The sequence below is a fragment of the Microcaecilia unicolor genome, chromosome 7, assembly GCF_901765095.1.
Source record: "Microcaecilia unicolor chromosome 7, aMicUni1.1, whole genome shotgun sequence".
In the NCBI taxonomy this organism is placed as follows: domain Eukaryota; kingdom Metazoa; phylum Chordata; class Amphibia; order Gymnophiona; family Siphonopidae; genus Microcaecilia; species Microcaecilia unicolor.
In genome coordinates, this window is record NC_044037.1 from 105510036 (window position 1) to 105527515 (window position 17480).

General features: G+C 46.7%; 2 protein-coding genes across 7 annotated transcripts in view; one reads left to right on the forward strand and one right to left on the reverse strand.

Annotated features, from left to right (window-relative positions):
• The window catches only part of LOC115474203 (nuclear fragile X mental retardation-interacting protein 2-like), a 36335-nt gene extending 26989 nt beyond the window's left edge, over positions 1 to 9346 (reverse strand). Inside the window, exon 1 of one of the 4 annotated variants that reach the window (XM_030209565.1) lies at positions 9250 to 9346. The gene's annotated coding sequence lies outside the window, so the exon portion shown is untranslated. Of the gene's footprint in view, positions 1 to 8653; positions 8779 to 8810; positions 8893 to 9249 lie in introns of those variants that run through there. The other 3 variants (XM_030209568.1, XM_030209567.1, XM_030209566.1) reach the window with 3 other exon arrangements.
• Positions 9347 to 9355: 9 nt separating this feature from the next.
• TMEM219 (transmembrane protein 219) overlaps positions 9356 to 17480 on the forward strand; it is a 123858-nt gene continuing 115733 nt past the window's right edge. For 2 of the 3 annotated variants that reach the window (XM_030209569.1, XM_030209571.1), the window contains exon 1: positions 9356 to 9431. The gene's annotated coding sequence lies outside the window, so the exon portion shown is untranslated. Of the gene's footprint in view, positions 9432 to 9814; positions 9836 to 17480 lie in introns of those variants that run through there. The other variant, XM_030209570.1, reaches the window with a different exon arrangement.

The window sequence follows — 17480 nt, forward strand, 5'->3', positions numbered from 1 at the left end:
ACTATTTATAAGCACAACTTTTTAAAAAACATTTATTAGGTTGAAACCTGGGAGCATTTAACATATTTTCTTTTTTCTTGTGCCTACAGCAAAAGAAAAAGATGGCATGTGGGAACTTGCTGCTTTTGTTTTGTGGATTGCAGTGGTATATTATAAAAATACACATGCCTCTTTTATTACTACTATTTCGCAGAGAGCTATTGAATAATGAGGGAAGGGCTTCCTTCATGCAGAAGTTCTGTCCAGAGTCAGTCTAAATGTGCCACCAGTTCAGCACCCTATTAGGTTAATTCAACAGAAAATGAAGCTGTTGGCTAAGGGGAAAGGGAAATGGGACTTGATATACTGCCTTTCTGAGGTTTTTGCAACTACTTTCAAAGTGGTTTACATATATTCAGGTACTTATTTTGTACCAGGGGCAATGGAGGGTTAAGTGACTTGCCCAGAGTCACAAGGAGCTGCAGTGGGAATTGAACTCAGTTCCCCAGGATCAAAGCCCACTGTACTAATCACTAGGCTACTCCTCTGCTTGTTATGTTAATATTCCTATCGCTGTTTCATTATTGCTACCAAGTATTACATATTAAAGGGCATTTGCTTTAAACTTTGTTTTAATTCATTTATCCAGTCCTTACATGTACATGGCTTTGTTTTTTAAACCCAAAGGTGAATCCTAAGGGTGGTTGAACAATTAGGTATAAACTGTGTTGTTTCTGACTTTACTTGTTTTGGACTGCTTTGGGTCCTGCAGATCTATACATCTGCTGTCTAGAATTTTAGAAGATGGAAATGAGAAAAAAAGAATTTTGGATGTACTCTGTAGAAGTTTTCTTTTACAATGTGTGTATATGTATGGATGCCTGTTCTGGTGTGTGCATATGATAATATTTGAATAACTATCTATACTTATGGCTATGATTTCTGACCATGTGGCATCATTAAAGGCAGACTTTTAAATGCCCAGTTGTGTATATATGTTAATCTCAACTTTGTCAAATGTTTCAGTCATATCCATGTACTTGTGTCCATGATATAACTCAATTCTATTATTCTGTCTCGCTGTATTTTCAAATGTAAGCCACACTGAACCCGTGTTTGCTTGGGATAATGTGTGAGGTCAAAAAAAAAAAAAGAAAGAAAATCCTGTATCCTCTGCCTTTTTAAGACACTGCCTAACCAAATGGACGGTATTGGCACAAGGAAAGCAAGTTTGATTCAGTGAAATAACCTGTTCCTTAGTTGGGCTCTAGTATTACCATATTGAAAATGCGGCCATACCATGCCTCTGTGGTTACGTTCTACTAATAAGTTAAACGATTAACTAGCTTTCTTGAAAGGATTATATAAATTTTGGATGCATGACAAGGGCCACAAACATACACTTATTTATTCAACATCACTATTCCTCATGTAGAGCCACAAACCAACCTTTTAGGGTGGATAGTGTTCACAAAGAGCGCCTTTTATTATTGACCAGATAAAATAGATAAGAGTTTTCAGTTTTGGAACAGTATAAATTATCACAAGAACAAAATATAAGAAAACCAATGGACTGCATTAGGGGCTTTTAGCCCATTTAATTATGTTTAAACAAAAGAGATCTGCATGAAACAAAATTTTGTTTTTGACTTATAAAACCACTTGTCCATGAAACATGCCTCAAAACAGAATAATCCATTTGTGTATCTAAAATGTAAACTTCTACAAAACAGATGAAGTGAAGATGGGATTCCATGTGCCCCAATGAAAGGAAAGTTTAATTTAATCTTATTTCCATTTAAATTCAATATATTCCATCTTTATAACATCAGCCTTCCAGTCAGCTGTTCAGGAAAAAAAATAGAGGTCAGGACTCTGCAGAGGATTTTGCCTAATATGAGAAGGCTAGGGCTAGCATATCTTTCTCAGAGGAGTCCTATTGTCAGAGGGAGAGGCTCATTCTTTCCACTATAGGAGTATCATGTTTCATCCCTCCCTGACTCGCTTTAGGGATCCGAGTCCTATTGTCAGAGAGGCTCATTCTTTCCACTAAAGGAGTATTACGTTCCCTGACTCCCTTTAGGGATGCTCCCCAGGTTCTCATCAGGAATCCTCCACCTAATCCCTCCTCTGGTTCTTTTTGAAAATTTGGCTCAAGTTTCCCTCTCCTTTCTTTGGGCTCATTTGGATCCAGGACTGGAATCTGGAGCCAGGAGCCTTCATTTCTAACCATGCCCTATTTTATATCACCCCCTCCCCAAATTTACATACTGCAGGCCTCAGCTAAGTCACAGTGCCATATGCCAGTGCTCCTTCCATCACCTTGCAATCAAGGACTCTAAATCCACTTATCAAATGTTGCCTTCGTACGGTGTATTATTGTATGGAACCTCCACACAGAGTTTCCAAGTTATCCAGTTCCATGAGGGAGACTTTAGACCAGTCCTGGATTTCTGATAACTCTATCCTGGTGTACAATGGAACCCGCAGCACAGATTTTGATGGGTAGAATCAGAAACTGCAAATCCCACATGCATTTGGGATGTGAATTCACACTAGAACTGTTTGAAAAATCTCCCTCCTGGAATTGGATCACTTGGCAGCTCTGTACACAGCTATTTGATAGTGGGAACATAAAACAAAAGATCGGTGTAAGACAAGAGGAGAGGGGAAAAATGGAAAGGTCAATCTGGAAAAGAATTTGGAAGGCTGACTGGAATGTGGAAAAAAGACTGGGACCAGCCCAATCAGAAATTTAAATTCCCAGACAACAAAGGTAGAAAAGAAAAACTTATTTTTATTTAATACTTTGTAAGGACTGATATGTACCTGCTTTGTAAAAATGTTTATATTTTTTTCTATTTTTATTTTGGAAAGTACAGGAGAAAATGTTTCTCTTTTACCAGTATTGCACGGTTTATAGAGCCTGGCTTTCTTGCGCAGAGAGGAAGGGTGGGGGGGGGGGGGGGGGGTCTGTATTTCAACTTTGTACTTTTTTTTTTTGTGGCTCCTTATTCTGTATTGGGTTTCTGCCAGGTGCTTGTGACCTGGCTTGGCCACTGTTGGAAACAGGATACTGGGCTAGATGGACTATTGGTCTGGCCCAGTATGTTATGAAGATGAGGGTCTGTTCATGTTCTGAATATGCAAATAAGAGGAAGGATTCTGCTAGCATGTAGTTTCTGTGTAGGAATGTGTAACAATGCAGCTTGTTCCAGTTTCCCAATAGTAGGTATATTGGTGCTCTAGAGCCCAGTGTAATATATATAGGTGGATTAGGGCTGTTATGGTGTGGCAAGTTTGGTGTTCTAGGGCTGTGTTTCCCAAGTTGGTCCTGGAGTACCCCCTTGCCAGTCAGGGTTTCAGGATATGCACAATAAATATGCATGAAATTGATTTGCATATACTACCTCCACTACATGCAAATCTCTCAAGCAGATTCACTGTGGATAGCCTGAAAACCTGAATGGCAAGGGGGTACTCCAGGAGGGAAACACTTCTATAGGGATCAGTGTAATATATGTATTACCATTTTTTCATAAGTGGGTTAGGGCCGTCATGGTGTGGTAAGTTTTCAGTATAGGTTTTGGGTGACCTTTGCAGGGTTTTGTGTTATTTCACAAAGTGTCTGGCTCTATTTGAAAGCAGGCTCAGCCATTCCAGGGCAAGGGCTGCCTTTACTACTACTACTACTATTTAGCATTTCTATAGCGCTACAAGGCGTACGCAGCGCTGCTAGTGGCCCTTGTCACCCAAAATAAAAATGCTCAGGACTAGTGGTCTCCACATCCTGTAGAGTCACCACAAAAACAAAAGCCCATCTGATTTAAACAAAGTGTCTAGCAGTGGAAGGAGTGTGTGCTGTTCCTGAGGTGATGACCACAATTTGAATATTTTTACTTTGTAGCTAAGAAAACAGGTGCCTGCTTTGACCAGTCCCAGGGACCTCTTCTGTGACCTGCCTCCTGATGCAACTTCCTGTTTCCTTGTAGGTAGGACGCAACAGAGACAGCCCGCCACAGCTACTGCACCTGAGCGACAACACAGGCATTGTTGTCTAGCCAACAACAACTGGCGCCTATTTTATAAGTCTGCTCCCCCTGATGTCAAAACCTGGCTACACCTCTGCCCAATCCCCCCCTTTTATTCTCACTGTATTTGAAACCTCTGCTCTGGACTATACAAGCTTGACATGGACACCTCAGGGGTAACACTTCTGGCTTTTGTGGATGATCTGTTTCTTACTCTTACCCAGACCTGGCAGGCGTTATCGCACTTGTTAAGTGTCATTTACGAGGATAGCTTTTTCTCGGGGTTTCGTTTAAATTTACAGAAATCCATGGCTTTACCGGTGCAGCCTTCTATAAGGGAGGATTGGGTGTGCCCAATTCTGCTTCAACGGGTGACCGGTACCATCAAATACTTGGGGATGCATGTAACTCCAGATCTGTCCCACTAGCCGAGTCCTTATCCGACCAAGACCTTAACCCTTTCAACTATGCGGACGATGTCACAATATACATTCCTTACAAACATGATCTGACAGAGATCACCAACAAAATCAAGTTCAGCTTGAACATCATGAACTCAAGGGCAAAATGCATTTCAACTAAAACAATACAGAAAAAACACACTGTCTCATCCTCTCATCCCAATACAACGCAAACAACCCCACAAATATATACACCCCAGATTACACCCTCCCCATCTCAGACAGCCTGAAAATCCTTGGCGTTACAATTGACCACAACCTTACACTAGAGAGCCATGTGAAATCTACAACAAAGAAAAATGTTCCACTCAATGTGGAAACTCAAACGCGTGAAACCATTCTTCCAGAGGGGAACATTTCGCAACCTGATACAATCAATGGTTCTAAGCCATATAGACTACTGCAATGGAATTTATACGGGATGCAAAGAACAATTCATAACGAAACTTCAGATTGCTCAAAACACGGCAGCCAGGCTTACATTTGGAAAAACTCGATTTGAAAGCGCCAAACCCCTCCGAGAAAAATTGAACTGGCTCCCAATCAAAGAACATATTGCTTTCAAAATCTGCACCCTGGTTCATAAAATTATCTACGGTGAAGCCCCGAGATACATGACAGACCTCATCGACCTACCAATCAGAAATACAACCGGATCAACACAAACATATCTAAACCTCCACCACCCAAGCTGCAAAGGACTCAAATACAAATCAACTCATGCATCCAGCTTTTCCTACATAAGCACACAACTATGGAACGCATTACCAAAAGCCATGAAAACAGCATATAATCACCTAAACTTCTGGAAATCACTAAAAACTTACCTGTTCAAAAAGGCATACCCTACTGACCCAACGTAAATGCCTGAACCCTGCAACACTACGAAACCAAAGCACGTAATGGACACAACGTAACTCTTCCTCCATACGATTCCCTAATATGTCTGTTCCACATGAACCTCATTCTACCACAACATTACTGTGTAACTGTTTATACCGAAATTGGCGAACGCCTTTACGGTACTATGCAAGCCACATTGAGCCTGCAAATAGGTGGGAAAATGTGGGATACAAATGCAACAAAATAAATTTATAAGGTCAATGTGGAGCCCTTGAAAGTAGTGATGAGATCGTTGTTGCAGGGGTGGCAAAATTTACCCCTTTCATTGCTGGTTCGCAATGCCCTTTGTAACATGATTTTGCTCCCTAAATAGGTTTGTGTATTTCAACTTCTCCCCATTTTATTGAAACGTAAAGATGAGCACTGGCACCGTGCCTGTCTCTCCATAGCGCAGTTGATGCCCCTGCGCCAAAAACAGAATCTCAGTCTGTTAAACTATTTTCTGTGGCAGGTTGCATGCAACATTTAACAGATTTGTTTAGGGGCATGCAATTTATTTTTCTTCTACCAGCACCGTGATACAGCTGTTTCAACCTCTGCATGTTGAGTACTGGCTGCAGGCCCCAGCAAGTAAAGGGAAACACCTCAAGGCATTTTGCCGTTATTTTTAGACCTTTGAGGCAGGCTTGGTGCTGGCTTTCTAAATTTTATTGGTTCTCCTGTGAAGTCTCGCCTTTGCTACCTTTTGTGGGGAATGCAGCTTTCCCGGTGGGTGATACCTCCCCAGTTTTTCAGAGGTGGTCTGCTCGAGGGATCAGTTATCTCTACCACATATTTACAGAGGAGGGAACCTTAAAATCTATCAATACTTGGCCTAAACCCTTCAGAAAGGTTAGGATGCTACACATGAACATCCCTCCTGTCAATGCATCATAGGTGAAAGATGCAGATCCCACCCTGCTCCAGAGACAGGGGATGCAGATCCTGCCAGTTTGACACTGAGGGCTGTAAGATTTTCAGGATACCTACAGTGAATATGCATGAGATAAATTTACCTGCTCAACCTCCGTTGTAAGCAAATGTATTTCATGCATATTCATTATGGGTATCCTGAAAACCAGAATGGCTAGGTGTGTCTGAAGACTGGGTTGAGAACTCCTGCTCTACCCTGACCACGGACAGCCAAGTGTCTGCAGTAATAAAGAACAGAGATTCTCAACCCAGTCCTTGGTACACACTAAACCAGTCAGGCTTTCAGGACATCTATAATAAATATGAAAGACAGATTTGCATACAATGGAGGTAATGCATGCAAATTTCTCTCATGCATATTCATTGTAGATATCTTGACACCTGACTGGCTTGATGTGTCCTGAGAACTAGGTTGAGAACCACTGATAGAGTGAGACTGATATAAAGAGTTATACATTCACTGGTGAGTGGTGAACATATAACATGTCTATCTGTAGAACTCTGGCTGCTATATGGATAGTACTGGCCTTAGACAGAGTTTTGGCATGAAACTAAGGCATGGGTGGGTAACCACAATCCAAGGGCACAACCCAACTGGGTTTTCAAGATTTTCATAATGAATATTCATGAGGATGATTTGCATAGTATGCAAACAGATTTCATACATATTCACTGTGGAAATCTTGAAAAACTGACTGACTTACAGGCATATTTTCAAAGCACTTTGGGAGGCTAAGTTCCATAGGTTTCTATGGAACTTTGGGAGGCTAAGTGCTTTGAAAATGAGCCCCTTGGTGCCTCAGAGGACCATGGCTGCCCATCTTTGCACTAAGGGAGTCAATATTCAGAATAATTTACCCAGGCAAAGGAGGCTTTTGCCTAGTTAGATCTTGGAGAGAGGGTCATTGCCGGGCTTTCAGCAACATTTAACCATACAGTGCTGCTAAGAATCTGTTCTGATCACCGCAGTACTTGCAGTTAGCGCTGGGGTGGAGTCCGGAGTTCCACCAGCAATATTCAATACTGGCACCGGCACAGCACCACACAAAAGGCAGTCCCAAATTTACTCTGTTAGCTATGCAGTTACAACATTGAATATCGGCCATACCCACATAACTTCTAACCATGATATTCAGTGTCTGGCCCTCAATTAGCTGGTGGCAGTTGGCATTTGAAGAAACACTGCTCACCACCAGCTGAATACTGATTGACCTATATTGGTATAGTGGATGAGGGAGGGGGATGAGGGTGGACAATGGGAATTACTCAGATATTAGCAATTGTTTTCAGCTGCTCTCCGGATAAACCAGGACTGGCCCATCCACCTAGGGTGGCACGATTTAGAAGGCAGCAGTACCACTGCTGACGTCAGTCAGCATCTACAGAACATCATCATAGTTGGCACGGGGCTCGAGCATCTGCGCATGCTCAAGGCCCATCCACTCTGAAACAGGAAGTCTGGAGGGGACAGAAGCTGGCAGGCTTTGACATGTGTGGCTGCTCAAGGCCCTGTGCCTGCTACAATGAATCTTGTATAGATGCTGTTGTGTCACTACAGAGGAAGGGAGGTATGCCGCTGAACACATTGTGGGAGAATGGTGGTCTCCAGAATCTCTCTCCTTTCCTCTCCATGTTGGAGGTAGGAAAGTAGAAGAATGATGGATATCAAGCGGGGGAAAAGAACTAGGGAAAGAGATGCTAGATACTGGGGAGGGGGAAGAAAGAGATGCTAGGAACCATGGAGAGATGGGGGAGTGATGCTGAGCTTTGGAACTATAGGGGAGGGAAAGTGAGATGCTGGAAATGGAGGAGTGCTTTGAGCAACCCCTTGACAGGAATGGGGGAGGGGCACATCTGAAGACTCACCTAGGGTGGGCCCTGGAATAACTGCCACTACCACTGAATATTGTCCCAAAGTTTTCTGGTGACATTGCTTCTTTCTACAGTTGACTACACAAGTCATCAAATCAGTAGAACTTATACATTTAGACTAATACTATATATGTAGACCGACTTCAAAAGACAACTAGGAAACTACACATTTCCAAAATGCAGCTATGGAAGAGTCACCAGCAGAATATGGGTCTGGGTCCCTTCCATCCTAATTTCGGCGCCTGTCTCCCAATATCTATACACATCAAATTTTACATTTTTCTCTCTCCCGTTCAAGAGAAACTAGTCCTACCTATTTGATTCGGGCGAATCAGTGCCACCCAATTCGAAGTCTACATTCAAGTGAAAAACAATTGGCTTCTCCATCCCTTAAGAGCTACTTAATAAAAAAGCGAATAAAGGTCTACAGCAGCAGCTGATCTACCCCTCCTGTTTTGCAAAGATACCAAGTCACACGCATTCGACTGTACTCACCCTCTCACATGCCGAGCACACCTCCTCACACGCATTCGGGAATCGGCCTCCCCTCCGTATGATCTGCTACCTCTCCCTCTATCTTTCACTCTCCTCCTTGTCCGCAATATGGCACCGCTCCCTCAACACCCCCCTCCCCCCCCCATCAAACTCATACCTGAGATCGCCCACTAACAATCCCCCAGTTTTCCTTGTCCGGTGCCCCCCGTTCCCTATGATACACACACATACACGACTTCGCTCCCTCTACATCCCGCGCCTTGGCGGAAACAGGAAGTTGCGTCAACGGAGAGCACAGCATGTCCGAAAGTCTGGTTTTTTTTTCAATAGTAGAAAAAAAGATACAAACTACTGTCCATTGCAACAAAGTACGGTTTGCGACTGGTTGAGGCAAATGCCGCTCCCAAGGCCGGCGCACCCCGGTAGGAGCGGTAAGCATGGCAGGGGGCGCTGACCTCTGGAGGGCGCCACAAGCCATGCTTACCGCCGCCGGCTCATAGTTCCAACCCCCGGCCTTGATCCCCCACCTGTCCGCCCTCTTCTCCCGCGACAACCCCCTTTTTGTTCCTGCCGCCCTGAGTTGAAATCTGTCTTACCTCAAAGAAGTCAGTGAAAGAACCAAGCTAAGCAGCTCGCCTCGAGCCTTTCCCTTCCCTCTCGGTGTCCCGATCTCACGGAAACAGGAAATTACATCAGAGGTAGGCGGGACACCGAGAGGGAAGGGAAAGGCTCGAGGCGAGCTTAGCTAAGCTGCTTGGTTCTTTCACTTCTCTTTGAGGTAAGACAGATACGCAGGGCGGCAGGAACAAAAAGGGGGCTGTCGCGGGAGAAGAGGGCGGACAGGGGGTCAAGGCGGGGGGTTGGAACTAGAATTAGCTAGCAGCTGAGAAGGGGGTTAATAAGGCTGGAACTCGGGGGGGGGGGGGGGGAGCAGGTGGGGCTGGGACGAATCGCTGGACGTGGATTGGAGGGGAGGATAGGGGCAAAAGAGAATCGCTGGACACGGAGGGGAGGGAAGAATCGCGCTGGACATGGGTGGGCGTGAAGGGCACAGGGCAGGTGAGCGAGGAGAATCGCTGGACACGGATGGATGGAGAGAAGGGAGGAGAGTTGCTGGACATGCCGTTCCTGTAGAGAAAGAAATAACTGAGATGGGCAGCCAGGGCATGTCGTGCGAGCAATGTAAAGTATAAAATCGATGTTGGTTAGCATCAGTATGCGCAGGTGGACAGAATACTGTTATGGATTGATTTAAATAAAATGGAGACACCACCTTAGGAATAAATTGTGGGTGTGGTCGGAGTATCTTATTTTGCAATATTTGAGTTTATGGCCTCATAGTGTACCAGCACTTGAAACTCATCAATACAGCGTGTGATTGTAATAAAAAAAGAGCTTTGTCCATGTGATTTATTTAGCGCAGCCGCACTTGCTTTCTGCCGGAGCTTATACGCGGGGCACACTGACAGTCACATCCACGTACCAGCACAGCATTAGATGTCACCTGATCTACTGGTGCATGGGTGTGGCGCTCTCCACGTGCCGGTCGTTGGTTCTTGCATCAGCTTGGGCAGAGAGCGCAAGTGCGGTTGGGCTGAATTATTGAAGCGAGAACTGGGAGAACTTGTTGCACAATGCTGTTTGCCACCAAAGCCCTAGTATTAATGTACTGGGAGTTATTTTAAAATTTGCGCTGGTTGGTTAGTTAAGGTCAGACCAGGGGCCAGAATAGGTTGTAGAGTGTGAAATTAAGGTGCTTCGACTACAACTTAATCCAACTTTGAACCAAAACATGCTTTTGGATAACAGTGGGATACAAGAATGTATTAATAAACTAAATAAAAGGTCTATCTTACATACATGAATGGTGACAAAGTTACTATATAGATTGTTGAAAAAAAGTATCACTATTTTTTTTGTGTTTATTTTTTTATCATCAGTTTCCATGCTTTAGACTAGATTAGTGGGTAATTCCACCACTTTATCCATGTATAATGAGTGTAGCAATTTAAAACACTGCATAAGAGTGTAAAGTGGTGTGTAAAGAAAGAACTTATAAAATAATAATAGTAAAATGAATTTATAAAGGGAAAGCAGGTTCTGTTGGCAATAGTTATTGTAGCAAACAAGGAGTAGAATGATCTGGCACTTTCACACACCAAGGGAGACTTATACTCAATCAAACGTCTTTATTAAAGAACATCAAAATGACTGGACACAACTGCCATGTTTCGGCACCTATGCACCTGCTTCAGGAGTCTACAAGACATATGAAGTCATGCACAAATTTGTAAAAATTATATACAAATAAAAAGTATACAAAAATTATAAGAATACTTTTACAACAAACTAATAAAAAACATTAAAAATAATATTAAAAGATATAAGATGTCCAGAAAAATTATAAAACATAAGTATTATAGGCTATGTATTGAGATCCTATATGTGCTCTAGATTACTGACCTTATGTAGCTTCAAAGGTCTATTAAGAAAGCAAAATGTTCTTTCAAGGGTAATGTTAAAATGTTTCAATCCTATAAAAGAAAACAATGTGAAAATGTTCATTCTATTAAAAGGAAACAATGTGAAAATGTTCATTCTATTAAAAATGCGGAAGGATAAAGGAGAGAGTGGAAGCACCATGTCTGAAATGTTGACATATATTTTTTGCATATTTGGTTTATATTATGTAACAAAAAAAGGTAAAAGATTAAAAAATACGAGTGTTTTAAACAATTCTCATACTGAAGGCGATAAAATACAAATATACATTAAAAATATGACATTACAAAATCGGAGATCTCACCGGAGAATCAATGATTAGAAAATGTGGCTTTAAGAAGGGGAAAGGGAAGTGGGACTTGATATACCACATTTCTGAGGTTTTTGCAACTACATTCAAAGCGGTTTACATATATTCAGGTACTTATTTTGTACCAGAGAGACTATAACGAAACTTACACCGAATCAAATATACACTGTACTAGAGAAAGGGGGACACGTTAGAGGACAAATCTCACATATTGTCACGAAAGAAGCATACGATCTCTGGCCCAATCTTTCAACAATAAGATTGCTTGAAATGGAAGAGACGTTGAGCCTATCAGGTGTACAATACTTGAGTGTAGATAGGTGTGTCCCAATTATCTACTGGCTATGCCACACGATTTCATACACCCAAGTGATAATGTTCCAATTGTGGTGGTAGGACAAGAACCAATGATTTAAAAAATGTTTTTTTAAAATTCTTTAAACAGTCTATTTTATTTATTTGTTGCATTTGTATTCCACATTTTCCCACCTATTTGCAGGTTCAATGTGGCTTACATAGTTCCGTAGCGGCGTTTGCCAACTCCAGCAGAGAAAACAAATACATAGAGTTATTGTGGTTGAATAAGGTTATAAGGTTCATGTGTTGTAGACACATTGGGGAATCGTAGAGAGGTAGAATTTAGTTAAAATGTTCATGTGTTATAGACACATCGGGTAATTGTAGAGAGGAAGAGTTGTGCAGTGTCAGTTCTGGCCTTGTTTCGTTATGTTGCAAGGTTTAGGCATTTAGGTTGGGTCGATGGGGTATGCCTTTTTGAACAGGTTGGTTTTGAGTGATTTCCGGAAGTTTAGGCGGTCGTACATTTTCACGGCTTTTGGTAGTGCGTTCCAAAGTTGTGCGCTGATGTAGGAGAAGCTGGATGCATATTTTGATGTGTATTTGAGTCCTTTGCAGCTTGGGTAGTTGAGATTTAGGTTTCCATATCATCATGCTGATCAATCCATAGACTGGTGGGTTGTGTCCATCTACCAGCAGGTGGAGATAGAGAGCAATCCTTTTGCCTCCCTATATGTGGTCATGTGCTGCCGGAAACTCCCCAGTATGTTCTCTATCTCAGCAGGTGGTGGTCACACACAGCAGCAGTTCTGGCTAGGTCTCCAAGCCTAATCTTTAGGTTTTGTTGAGTACCTGGGCTTGAGGTTGAGGGCTCTTCTTGAGCAAGTGCAAACCTGGTGGCGCCAGGTCCCTCCTTTTCTCCCCCCTCCCGCTGGCTCCGTTTAAAAAAAAAAAAAAAAATTTTTGACGTCCTTAAGGGCGTTTATTTCGACGTTTATTTAAACGTTTATTGCAGCTACTCACTGGGACACCAGGTCGTTACAGCTCGGAGCGAGAAGCAGGTAATTTTTACCTTTTTATAGCGGGCAGGGGGTTCCCCGATCTCCACGTGGCCTATGGCGTCGGAGGGCGAGGGCGCGAAGAATCGCTCCCCGGACCGCGTGTGCGCTTCTAGCGGGGATGCGGGGGATTTAAAGTCTGATTCGCCCTTGTTGGGTGTCAGTTTGGAGGCCGGTCAGTGTCCCGGATCTTCCTCCGGCGCGGCGGTTTTTCCCGCCATAAACACCTATCCCCCGCTGCTCGCCTCCGCCATCTTGGCCGGCCACTCTGCTCGGACGGCTTCTTCTTGGGCCGCCCTTGAGCTGGGAGACGTTCATGCCATGGCCGCCCTTGATTTGGGCGACGGCAAAAAAGCGGCTAAAGTTAAGCGCCGTTCTTCCCGCGCGGCTCCTTCGCGGAGTGTCGCGCCGGACACCATCTTGGATGCGCAGCATGTTGCTCCCCCGCTCTTGCGAGCGCCGGTTGAGGGTGCGTCTAGGGCTGTGGCCCAGGCTGCTGAAATACACAGTCTGGGGGGTTTCTCCCCCGAGTTTATTTTGCTGCTGCATCAGGCCTTCCTTATGCAAAACGCTGCCCCTTCTCCCTTGTCTGATAACGGGGTTGAGGCCCCCGGAAGTAAACGCCCTCGGGTGGATTCCCAGGCCTTAGAGGACGCTGTTTCCTCTGATGTAGATGAGGGCAGCGTATCTGAGTTCTCCCAACGGTCCTTTGGGGATTCCTTGGAGGAGACGGATTCCCGCTCGCATGGAGCGGATGACCCCTCTGCAGCGCGGATCTTTCGCTCAGAGGATTTGCCCAACCTGTTACTGCAGGCCATGAGCATTTTGAAGATTTCCTCGCCAGAGGACGTCTCTCCCTCAGCCCCTGTTGGCTCTGCCATTATGCTGGGGACGAAGCGCCCGCCTAGAACCTTCCACGTGCATGATGCCATGCACACCTTAATTTCGGCTCAATGGGATGTCCCAGAAGCGAGCCTCAAAGTGGCTAGGGCTATGTCCCGCCTCTATCCTTTGCCTGAAAGTGAACGTGAGGCCTTTCTTTGGCCTACCGTGGATTCTTTAATCACTGCGGTGACTAAGAAAACGGCGTTGCCGGTGGAAGGTGGCACGGCCCTAAAAGACGCCCAAGACAGAAGATTGGAGGCGGCTTTAAGGTCGTCCTTCGAGGCGGCTGCCTTAGGTTTGCAGGCCTCAGTTTGCGGCTCCTATGTGGCCAGGGCGTGCCTGACGATGGTGCAGCGGGCTTCCCCCTCGGATCCTTCCTTGAGGGCGGATTGGCCGGCCCTGGAATCGGGCTTGGCTTATTTGGCAGACTTACTGTATGATGTCTTGAGAGCCTCGGCTAAAGGTATGGCTCAGACAGTCTCTGCGCGGCGCTGGCTTTGGCTGAAACATTGGTCTGCGGACCACGCCTCTAAGTCCCGCCTGGCTAAGTTGCCTTTTAAAGGCAAGCTGCTCTTTGGGGTCGAGCTGGACAAAATTGTGACCGATCTCGGCACGTCTAAGGGCAAGAGGTTACCAGAGGTCAGGGCTCGGGCCAGTGCTCGCCCCGGTATCTCCAGAGGACGGTTTCAGGAAGCCCGTCGGTACCGCCCAGGCAAGTCGGGCTCCTCTGCCCCCTCTTCCTTCAAAAGGAACTTCTCCCCCAAGCAGCATTCCTTTCGCAGAGACCGCCGTCCCGGAGGTGCGCCCTCCGGTCCTCCCCCAGGGTCTCGTACCCACTGACGGGGTCCTGGTCCATGGCCCAGTGCAGATTGGAGGACGCCTGTCCTCATTTCTGGGCGAGTGGACCAGGGTAACTTCAGACGCTTGGGTTCTGGAAGTCATCAGAGACGGCTACAAGTTAGAGTTCTGCCGACCCTTAAGAGACGGGTTTGTACTCTCTCCCTGCAAGTCTCCGGTCAAAGCTGTGGCAGTGCAGCAGACCTTGGACAACCTGATACGCCTGGGTGCGGTCGTTCCGGTGCCAGAAAATCAGATTGGCAAGGGACGTTACTCCATTTACTTTGTGGTACCAAAGAAAGGAGGTTCTGTCCGGCCTATCCTCGACCTCAAAGGGGTCAATCGGGCCTTGAAAGTGCGGCACTTTCGCATGGAGACTCTCCGCTCTGTTATAGCGGCAGTGAAGGCAGGGGAGTTCTTGGCTTCCTTGGACATCAAGGAAGCGTACCTGCATATTCCCATCTGGCCTCCTCATCAGGACTGCGTTTTGCAGTCCTGGGCCGACACTTCCAGTTCAGAGCCCTCCCTTTCGGGTTGGCTACTGCTCCGCGGACCTTCTCCAAAGTAATGGTGGTCATCGCGGCCTTCCTGCGAAAGGAAGGAGTACAAGTCCATCCTTATCTGGACGACTGGTTGATCCGAGCCCCCTCTTATGCAGAGTGCGGCAAAGCTGTGGACCGGGTGGTTGCTCTTTTGAGCTCCATGGGGTGGATCATCAACTGGGAGAAGAGCCAGCTGCGCCCGACTCAGTCCCTGGAGTATCTGGGAGTTCGATTCGACACCCAAGTGGGAAGAGTGTTCCTGCCAGACAATCGGATTGTCAAACTTCAGGCTCAGGTGGACCAGTTCCTAGTAGCCTCTCCTCTTCGGGCTTGGGACTATGTGCAGCTGTTGGGCTCCATGACGGCCACGATGGAAGTAGTGCCCTGGGCCAGGGCTCATATGAGACCACTACAGCACACTCTGCTGCAGCGCTGGACACCGATGTCGGAGGATTATGCTGTGCGCCTTCCCTTGGACCCAGCAGTGCGCAAGGCGCTGAGCTGGTGGCTGCAGACAGACAAGTTGTCTGCAGGAATGCCTCTGGTGACCCCGGAGTGGATTGTCGTCACGACGGACGCCTCTTTGTCGGGCTGGGGAGCCCACTGCTTGGGAAGGACAGCGCAGGGGCTCTGGTCTCCTGCAGAGGCAAAGTGGTCTATCAACCTCCTGGAACTCAGAGCCATTCGGTTGGCGCTTTTGGAGTTCATCCCGGTACTGGCGTTGAAGCCAGTACGGGTCCTGTCAGACAATGCCACGGCTGTGGCCTATGTCAACTGCCAGGGAGGTACCAAGAGCGCCCCTCTAGCCAAGGAGGCCATGAATCTATGCCAGTGGGCGGAAGCGAACCTGGAACAGCTGTCAGCGGCCCATATTGCCGGAGTCATGAATGTCAAGGCGGACTTTCTCAGTCGCCATACCTTGGATCCCGGAGAGTGGCAGCTATCTGCTCAGGCGTTCTTGGACATCACGAAGCGCTGGGGCCAGCCGAGCCTAGATCTGATGGCGTCATCGGCCAATTGCCAAGTGCCGCGCTTTTTCAGCAGAGGACGGGACCCTCGATCCCTGGGAGTAGATGCTCTTCTCCAACAGTGGCCGACACAAGAGCTTCTCTATGTGTTCCCGCCCTGGCCCATGTTGGGCAGGGTGCTAGACCGGGTGGCAAAGCATCCGGGCCGGATAATCCTGGTGGGTCCGGACTGGCCCAGACGTCCCTGGTATGCGGACTTAATCAGGCTCTCAGTGGACGATCCTCTGCGGCTGCCAGTGGAGCAGGGCCTGTTGCATCAGGGTCCCGTGGTGATGGAGGATCCCTCCCCCTTTGGTCTTACGGCCTGGCTATGGAGCGGCAGCGTCTGAGAAAGAAGGGCTTCTCAGACAAGGTCATCGCCACTATGCTGAGAGCGAGGAAGCGCTCTACTTCTACTGCTTACGCCAGGGTTTGGCGTACCTTTGCAGCGTGGTGTGAAGCAGGCTCACTTTCTCCCTTCACTGCTCCAATTTCTTCAGTGTTGGCGTTCCTGCAAGAAGGTCTGGAGAAAGGCCTGTCGCTCAGTTCCCTTAAAGTCCAGGTAGCGGCTCTGGCTTGCTTCAGGGGCCGCCTGAAGGGTGCTTCCCTGGCTTCGCAGCCAGATGTGGTGCGCTTTCTCAAGGGTGTTAATCACCTGCGCCCTCCTCTGCACTCAGTGGTGCCTGCGTGGAATCTCAACCTGGTGCTAAGAGCCTTGCAGAAGCCGCCTTTTGAACCCTTGTCAAGGGCATCTCTGAAAGACCTGATGTTGAAAGCAGTCTTTTTGGTGGCTATCACTTCAGCCAGAAGAGTTTCCGAGCTCCAGGCACTCTCATGTCGAGAGCCCTTTCTGCAGTTCACTGAGGCAGGAGTGTCTATTCGCACAGTGCCTTCCTTCCTGCCCAAGATTGTTTCTCGCTTCCATGTGAATCAGCAGCTCTGTCTCCGTTCCTTTCGTAGGGAGGACTACCCAGAGGAATACTCTGCTCTCAAATATCTGGATGTGAGACGAGTCATCATCAGATACTTGGAAGTGACCAATGATTTCCGGAAGTCGGATCATCTGTTTGTCCTGTTTGCAGGTCCTCGTAAGGGTCTGCAGGCTGCTAAGCCTACAGTGGCAAGATGGGTCAAGGAAGCCATTGCAGCGGCTTATGTGGCCGCGGGGAAGGTGCCGCCTATCCAGCTGAAGGCTCACTCCACTAGAGCTCAGGCGGCCTCGATGGCAGAGGCCGGGTCCGTCTCCTTGGAAGAGATTTGCAAGGCGGCAACTTGGGCATCGGCCCATACCTTCTCCAGGCATTACCGCTTGACTGTGGCTGCTCGGGCGGAGGCCCGGTTTGGAGCTTCAGTGTTGCGGTCAGGGATTTCTATGTCCCGCCCTGGGTG